The sequence below is a fragment of the Trichechus manatus genome, unplaced genomic scaffold, assembly GCF_000243295.1.
Source record: "Trichechus manatus latirostris isolate Lorelei unplaced genomic scaffold, TriManLat1.0 scaffold00211, whole genome shotgun sequence".
NCBI lineage: Eukaryota > Metazoa > Chordata > Mammalia > Sirenia > Trichechidae > Trichechus > Trichechus manatus.
In genome coordinates this window covers 1,731,731-1,740,207 of record NW_004444147.1, presented here as the reverse complement: position 1 = coordinate 1,740,207, position 8,477 = coordinate 1,731,731, and the positions used below count along the sequence as shown (strand labels likewise).

Below are 8,477 nucleotides of genomic sequence, written 5' to 3'. Positions count from 1 at the left end.
TGAAGAGCTTATTCTGAAGTCTGGATTTTGCACTTTTGGCTCCAGGCACTTTGACTTCCCTAGATTCCCAGCTCTGTCTCTTCAACCCAGGGATTTCATTAGGCTTTGCTTGGAATTCCCCTCTCTGCTTCACAACCTAGAACCTTTCTCTAGGCAGTAAGCTGGGACAACATAAGGCTTACTTCCTTTGTTTCCTTTCTCTTGGGAATCATCACCTCCTTTCGTTTCTACGTCTTGACAGCTATGGTTTCACAATTGTTTTTTTTTTTTTTAGTTGTTTCAAGCCAGAGGGTAAATTTGGTCCCTATTACTATGTCTTGGCTGGAAGCCTTGTCTTTCTTCTTGATTTTATTTTATGCCAACGGCCTCTTTTTGTGTTGTGAAGTGCCCATGTAACTATAATTTAACTATATTTACTTAAGTCTGCCTTCCCTCCTCAATCATTAGCTTCTTAAGATCAGAAAATCCTTCTTGTTTTTCTTTATATACTTGGCATTAATACATGCCTAACATATAGTTGTTGTTAGGCACGGTCGAGTCAATTTATACTCATAACGACCCTACGTGACAGAGTAGAACTGCCCCATAGGGTTTTCTGGACTGTGATCTTCATGGGATCAGATCACCAGGTCTTTCTCCTCTGGAGCCAATGGGTAGGTTCAAACTGCCAACCTTTCCGCTGGCAGCCAAGTATTTAACTGTTGAGCCACCAGGGCTCCTTTAACACATAGTAGGGGTTCAAACATAGCAACAATTGTGAGGCTGGCACAGGACCAGTCAGAATTTCATTCTGTTGTACATAGGGTTGCTATGAGTCGAACCAACTCAACGGCACCAAACAACAACAACTGGGGTTCAATAAATGCTTGTTGAGTAAATGAAAATAAAATTGGGGTAGGTACATGTTTTTGTGATGGTCTATTAGTATATTTTACATATATATGTATATAACATATATTTTATCTTTTATATATATGTGAAAGTGTGTATATACACGTGTGTGTGTGTCCCTTACATACACTGCACCTATAGTTCTGTAATTCTCTTTTTTATACAGGTGAGAGAGGTTTAGAAAAAGCTGTTTTTTTTTTCCTTGCAGCAAAGAAAGGTTGATTAGGTTTTACTTCAGCAAAATGAACAACAAGATTGATGCTTAAAACGAAAAGGTGTTACCTGCCCAGCCATCACTCACTTGGAATATTAATAAGTATGTAAATATGGTTGTTGAATATTAAAAAAGAAATACTAATTCCAAGATCTAGGAAGGAAAAGAATCTATAGAAAATATTACAGTTAAATATCTCCCGTGTGCCTCTTTATCATTTCATTGCAAAAAGAAAATTGTATTCTGCAATTGCCCGGCAAAATGTATTTGTGGTTAATACATAGCAGTGTCTTCTACCATCACAGCTGGAAAGAAGTTTAGAAGAGTTATGACTGCTCCTCCCAACCTCCTCTGAGAAGGTAAGTCCTGAGAGAGAGCAGATCCTTCTCTAGTGAGCACGAAATTCGGTAACTTTAGCCCTGACCTTTAATCTGCTAAAGCGATGAGACGGAGGCATTTCTCTGGGCCACTTGAGAGGATACAAACCATTAAAGTTAACAGTGGATGAACTCATTCCATTACTTTTAATAACATTATATCTATGTTTGTCTGCTCGATGTAATGATAACTTAGTGAAGGAGAATTAATACCACATATTATCTGCATAAAGGATAATGAGGGAAATCAGTTTCATCTAAGGAAGTTTCATTAAATTTGGGTATAAGCCAATCTTCTTTAGATTGGTCCCTGGCTTTTGGATGACTTTCAAGCCTTCAGGTTCTGAGAGAACATACAAGGCCATATTTGAATCTCAGGGAAGCAGATGCAGAAGGTTTCAGAGGACTCCTGTCACTGAAATTCCCTTCCCTTCTTGAAAAGCAAACTGATAGTTTGTTGACCATCAGGTGCAAAATTTTTATTTCCCCCATATATTGACATTGTGTCTGTTGAGATAGTTTTACTTCATATGATCTGTGGGTCTAATGACTCCTTGAGGTATTTCAAATTATGAAAACAATACACAAGCTAATAAATAGTGAATTTCTAAATATTCAGTGTCAATAAGGAGAAATATTTTACGAAGCTTTTTTATTTTTTTTAAACACATAAAGGTTAAAGCAATGTTCCAAATTAGCTGCCAGTTTTGAAAGGTTTCCTTGTTAAATTCATACTAAGTATTGGCATTATATATAATGCTAGTGATTCTTACAGTGAAATATAGAACATACTATTTTTATGAAGGTTTATAATGTAATTAATTTTGTATTTCTTTAACTGGGCAAACAGTTTGATATCTCAAAGACATAAAAGCAAATTCACTAAACCACACTTACTTTGAATTGGAGACAAAATCTTATCAAAGGTAGAATGCACCTAAATAGTTTTATTTGAAAAGTGTTAGTTTACCTTAAAATGTTTCATGTGCACAGATAGCATTATATTTATTGCATACTAAAATATACTGTATTATATATTAAAACATGACTAATTCAGACTAGTGGAAGAGCAAATCTGAAATTATAAGCATCTCGAATTACAGAATTTATTTTAATGGCAATGAGCTTATTACTTTTAAACCAGTGATAATAATAACAATAACAACTCAGCGTGAACTACAGGGTTAGTGCCTAGTAGAGGTATTAATAGAGTAAACTAATAAAATCAAAGAGTTGAGGGAACCAGAGAATTAGAGTTGAAATTACCTTACTATTAGGTTGGATGCTTTACTATCCCGCTGCCATCGAGTCAATTCTGACTTATAAAGACCCTATAGGACAGAGTAGAACTGCCCCATAGGGTTTCCAACGAGTGGCTGGTGGATTTGAACTGCCAACCTTTTGGTTAACAGCCGTAGCTCTTAACCACTCTGCCACCAGGGCTCTGGATACTTTACTAAATGGTACCAAAGTATTTGAAAAAACATTTATGTTTTTTTTTTAAACTTCTTTTCTAATATTTCCAAGGGTTCTGTAACATTTGTTTATTCTCAAATAGTTTATTTTTTTCTCCTTTATATTTGATTATATTATTAATCTATTCAACCTATAAAGAAGAACATCCTAATCAAAGATAACTTTCAGCTTTCACCTTGTCTAAATGTCTTCAAATTCCAGATTGGTGAAGCCCATATGAATAAAGTCTTGGTGTATTTACAATTTCAGAGTAAATTACACAGCAATGGAATAGGAGTTTCTTTGGGGACTTGAATTATTCTCAAAATGAGTAACTGAGCTAATTCCATATGTAGATTTTGGTGAATTTACAATTATTATGTGCTTAATCATTTATGGTTATTTGGGATCATGAAGAATTTACTAATAGGATTTATGAAAATAAAACAAATGTGGAGGATGGTGTGATATGGATAGAAAAGGGCTGTGACTCAGGAAATTCTGAATACACTAATTGTTGAATGGTGGTGAAAAGGTTGTGTTATCTTTCCTATTGGGTTGATATGGCAACAGGCGGTCAAATGGGAACCAGAATAAAGAGGATATTAACTATTTTTCAAAAAATTTAGTTTCACTATTTTTAGGCCAAAGTTACTATTATAGATTATTTAAAGGACTAGGAAACTACTTTTTCCATGTGATATTCACTATGGAGTATTGTATTGAGATGTCTTAAAAATCATCACAATCACCATTATCCTCAATAAGTGCTAAGTGGGTAGAAGGAGGTCTTTTATTGCTATAAAATTTACTCTGGGCTAAATTCTTACTAAATCATGGGGCTATAAATCTACGGGCACTTGGGAGGAAGCAGAGATTTATGTTGATCACAGTACACTCATGACATGTACACCATCAGCAACAATCCATCACATACTTCTCTTGGGGAAGACCCTGGGATGGGGCCTTAAGGGATAATGAAGATGATGATGATGACAAGAATGAAAGTTGTGAAGTAGTTTCTATTCATTCACTCAGTAAATGTCTACTGAGAACCTACTATATACCAGGCACACTTCTAGCTTCTGGGGATAGGGCAGGGAAGCCCCGTAAGGTTTACATTCTAATGAGAGACAGAAACAATAAGTAAGTATATTGCATGCTGGATAATAGTAAAGGCTTTGGAGAAACATGGGAAGGGGATGGGGAATGCTGAGAGGTGTTTTTTAAATAAGAAAGTTAAGGAAGGCCTCACTTATCTTGTGATGTATGAGCCTAGCTTCATTGACAAAGTGAGGAAGAAAGCCATGAGAAAATCTGGGACGAGACATTTTCAGACAGAGGGCACTGCCAGCACAAAGATTCTGAGGTGAATGTGCTTGGCCTGCTAGAAAAACAGTACATGCAACTGGAGATGGGTAAGGGGACATGAGGTCAGAGAAAAGAGGTGAGGGGTGGTAGGGTCAGTATAAAGGGCCTTGTGCGTCACTAATAGGACTGTGACTTTTTGAGCAGAAGTGTGACAAGGTCTGATTTAGCTGTTAACAGAATTACCTTGCCTCCTGTGTACAGAGATGATTCTATGGAGGCCAGGGCGAAAGCAAGGAGATTAGTTGGAAGGTTTTTCAATAATCTAGGAAAGAGTTGATGATAGAGTGATAGTGATCAAGATGAATAGAAGCAGGATTTTGAAGTAAAAACCACCAGATTTGCTGATGATTGGGATGTGTGATGTGAGGAAAGAGAACTGTCAAAGATGACTCCAAGTTTTTTCACCTGTGCAGCTGGGAGGATAGAATTACTTTGTCCTGATATAAGGATAGGAAAGATGATGACGAGTTTGGTTTTTGGACATGGTAAATGTGAGCTACGTGTTTGATACCCAAGAGTAGATATCAAGGTAGATGGAAGAAATGAGCTTGAAGTCTTTGGGAGAATTTCTAGCTGGAGTTATAAATTAGGGAGGACCATATGCATATCAATGTCTATTTAAAGGTATGAGATGAGATCAAGTTAGGGAGAGAATGAAGATAGGGAAGAGTTGTGAGGACTGAGTCCGGGCCACTCTAATATGTGAAGGTCCAGAGTATGAGGAAGAACCAGTGAAGGAGATGGAGAGGAGTGACTAATGAGATAGAAGGATAGCCTGGAGAGAGTGGTGACCTGAAGCACTGTATCAAGTGCTCTTGATAATTCTAATACAACGAGGACTGAGAATTAACCATTTAGCATTTGGGTTGTTATTGATGACCTTGGCCAGAGCCATTTGGTGGAGTGCTAGGGATAAAAGCCTGATTGAATGGTCTCAAGATTAGGAGGTAAAAGGTTAGAGACAAGGAGTATAGCTAACTCTTTTGCGCAATTTTTTTTTTTTTAAATATATGAGAGCAAAAAGAGCTGTAGCTTGAATTGAATGTGAGATCAAGGGAAGGTTTATTATTATTAATTTGAGTCAAAATTATAGCATGAGAATTTTTGTAATGTTTACATGTTGATGGGAATGATGATTGAGGAGAGAGTGGGGCAATTGTTGGAGTGATGTACTTGTGTAAGGGAGAGGTGATGGGGTCAGGGAGACACACAGAGGGGCTGGCATTAGATGGGAGCATGAACCCATCACCACAGTAACAAGATGTAAGCAAATCCCAGGTGTTCAGATGCAACTGAGGCGGTAGATGTAGTGGTAGCATTGGCAGAAATTGGTTTGTTTTGCTTCCGTTTTCTTAGTGGAGGAGGGAGAAAGTTCATTAGCTGAGAGTGAGGAGAGGCAGAAGGTGTTGGACGTTCAGGAAGAGAAGGAAAAGTGTAATTTAGTCATCTAGTAAAAGAGAGTGAAAGGACTGTGCTGAATGAGCTGCTAAATGATTGTATTCATTATCTGAGTTGCATCTAGGCAATGCCTCTATCATTGTTTCTATCATTATTTCTATCATTGTTTGAAGATACGCAAGTGGGTAAACTGACCAAAGCCTATTATGTTATGAAACATTTATGTTCTTCTGGGTGGATAAGGGTGCAGAATTAGTCTTTCTAGAAGTCTCAGATCAAGGTTTGCCATGTATTTATTGGACATAGACATTTTAAAAATAATATTTTATTGTGTTTTTGGTGAAAGTTTACACAGTAAATTAAGTTCCCATTTGCCAATTTCTACACAAATTGGTATTCAGAAGGTTTTCATGGACTGCCAAAAGAATGAATAAATCTATCTTGGAAGAAGTACAGCCAGAATGCTCTGTAGAAGCTTGGATGGCGAGACTTCGTCTCATGTACTTTGGACATGTTATCAGGAGGGATCAGTCCCTGGAGAAGGACATCATGCTTGGTAAAGTAGAAGGTCAGAGAAAAAAAGGAAGACCCTCAATGAAATGGATTGAGACAGTGGCTGCAACAATGGGCTCAAGCATAACAATGATCACGAGGATGGTGCAAGACTGAGCAGTGTTTCATTCTGTTGTACATAGGGTCGCTATGAATAGGAACCAACATGACGGCACCTAGTAACAACAACGTACCTACCCATATATCTATATGCCTATACACATACACTTGTTTTTTGATCATTGTTGGTGTAGTTGCCAAATTATATATGCCAAATTCTTTGGTACAAGCATGCTTTTCTCTTAAGCACCTCTGCACCTCTTAGTGACATCATTTACTGTGGTTAAGCTGTGCTCATTACACCTACATTTGGTGACACTTTTCCTATCACCAAAAATAACAAGTATCTACAATCTAGAGAGTGAATCTCTCCCCCCTCCATCCCTGGTAACCACCAATGAACACTGGTCTCTCTCTATATATCGATTATTATCCTATTATGAAGGTGAAATCATACAATATTTGTTCTTATGTGATTGACTTATTTCAGTTAGAATTATGTCCTCCAGATCCATCCATGTTATAACACGTGTTGCAGATTCATCCCTGTTCTTTATGGTGGTGTAGTATTGTAGTATTCCGTTGTATGTATGTACCATATTTTGCTTTCCACTCATCCACTGACGGGCACTTAGGTTGTTTCCTTTTTTTTTTGGCTATCTGGATCATAAGGTAGTTCTATTTCTAGATTTTGAAGAAGTGCCATACTGTTTTCCACAGTGGCCGTACCATTTTATAGTCCTATCAGCAACGGATAAGGGTTCTAATCTCACCACATCCTTACCAACATTTGTTATTATCAGGGTTTTTTTGTTTGTTTCTTTTTGTTTTTTCATCAGTGCCATTTTAGCCAGGCTGAAATGGTATCTCACTGTAGTTTTGATTTGCATCTCTCTAATGGCTAATGAGAAGCCCTGATGATGCGGTAGTTAAGAGCTCAGCTGCTAACCAAAAAGTCAGCAGTTCGAATCCACCAGCCACTCCTCGGAAACCCCATGGGGCACTTCTACTCTGTCCTGTAGGGTTGCTATGAGTCAGAATTGACTCGATGGCAACGGATTTTTTTTTTTTTTTTAATGGCTAATAATAGTGAGCATTTTTTACGTGGTTGTTGGCTGCTTGAATTGGACATGGACATTTATTAGACAAATGTGTGTTATCTGTTGTTCCTATTATTAGCTGCCATACACAACAGAACAAAATGTTGCCTTGTCCTGGGCTATCCCCATGACAAATTATGGATCAGACCCTTGCAATCCAGAGTTTTCACTGGCTGATTTTCAGAAGTAGATCACTAGACCTTTCTTCCTAGTCCCTCTTAGTCTGCCGAAACCTGTCCAGCATCATAGCAACCGGCAATCCTTCACTGCCAGACTATACATGAGATGCATTGGCCAGGAATTGAACCTGGGTCTCTTGCCTGGGAGGCATGAATTCTACCACTGAACCACCATTGCCCTCGCCGCCTGTCTCCCCCATTTATTATCTAAACAGGCACAAAACAATTCACATGACCTGTTTCATAAGCTCAATAAAGTCCGTTCCAGGAGCTCTGACCAGGCCCTATATGAAACTTTCTCCTTGACTGAGGCCGGGTTCTGTGCCCTTCTAGTAGCATCCTGTGGCCAGAAAGCCCCTAAAGCAACAGCTGGTTAGAGCACCAGTTAGGAATTAAGCCTCAGACATTGTGTCCAAGGGTTTCAGGGCGCAGACCTCAATGAATTCTTCTATTCTCTTGATGCAATGGTGTGCAGGACTCTAAACCATTTTGGTCAATCCACAAATCTCAACCGCCTGTAATTTCAATAATGAAAGACAACTTCTACATTTATCATACTAATTGATAGCATGCTAGTTTTGTCAAGAGAGGAAAAAAACCTGTTTTTGATGTCTTATGTTCAAACTGGCAAAGGGTCTGTTATGGATCAAGATATCAATAGGAAATGCAGTGGCAGCTCTGGAATGTGGTCCTTTTGTTTAGAATGGGAACTGACCACCCTCAAACTGTGCATTCTTGAGAGCATGTTAGCTGACCACACCTAGAGTTAAAACTTAAACTATATGGCACTTATATATTGTCATGCTGATAGGCTAAAATCCCTTAACATAAATTAAAGTCATCATGATATAGAGCAGTGTCAGAGAGGCCCAAAGAATGC

The 8,477-nt window shown here is 38.1% G+C and overlaps 1 non-coding gene across 1 annotated transcript; it reads right to left on the bottom strand.

Moving 5' to 3' along the window:
• Nucleotides 1-7,704: 7,704 nt before the first annotated feature.
• On the bottom strand, nucleotides 7,705-7,775 carry TRNAG-CCC (transfer RNA glycine (anticodon CCC)). Its single transcript has one exon. It is a non-coding gene; the product is annotated as a tRNA-Gly (tRNA).
• Between the last annotated feature and the right edge of the window lie 702 nt (nucleotides 7,776-8,477).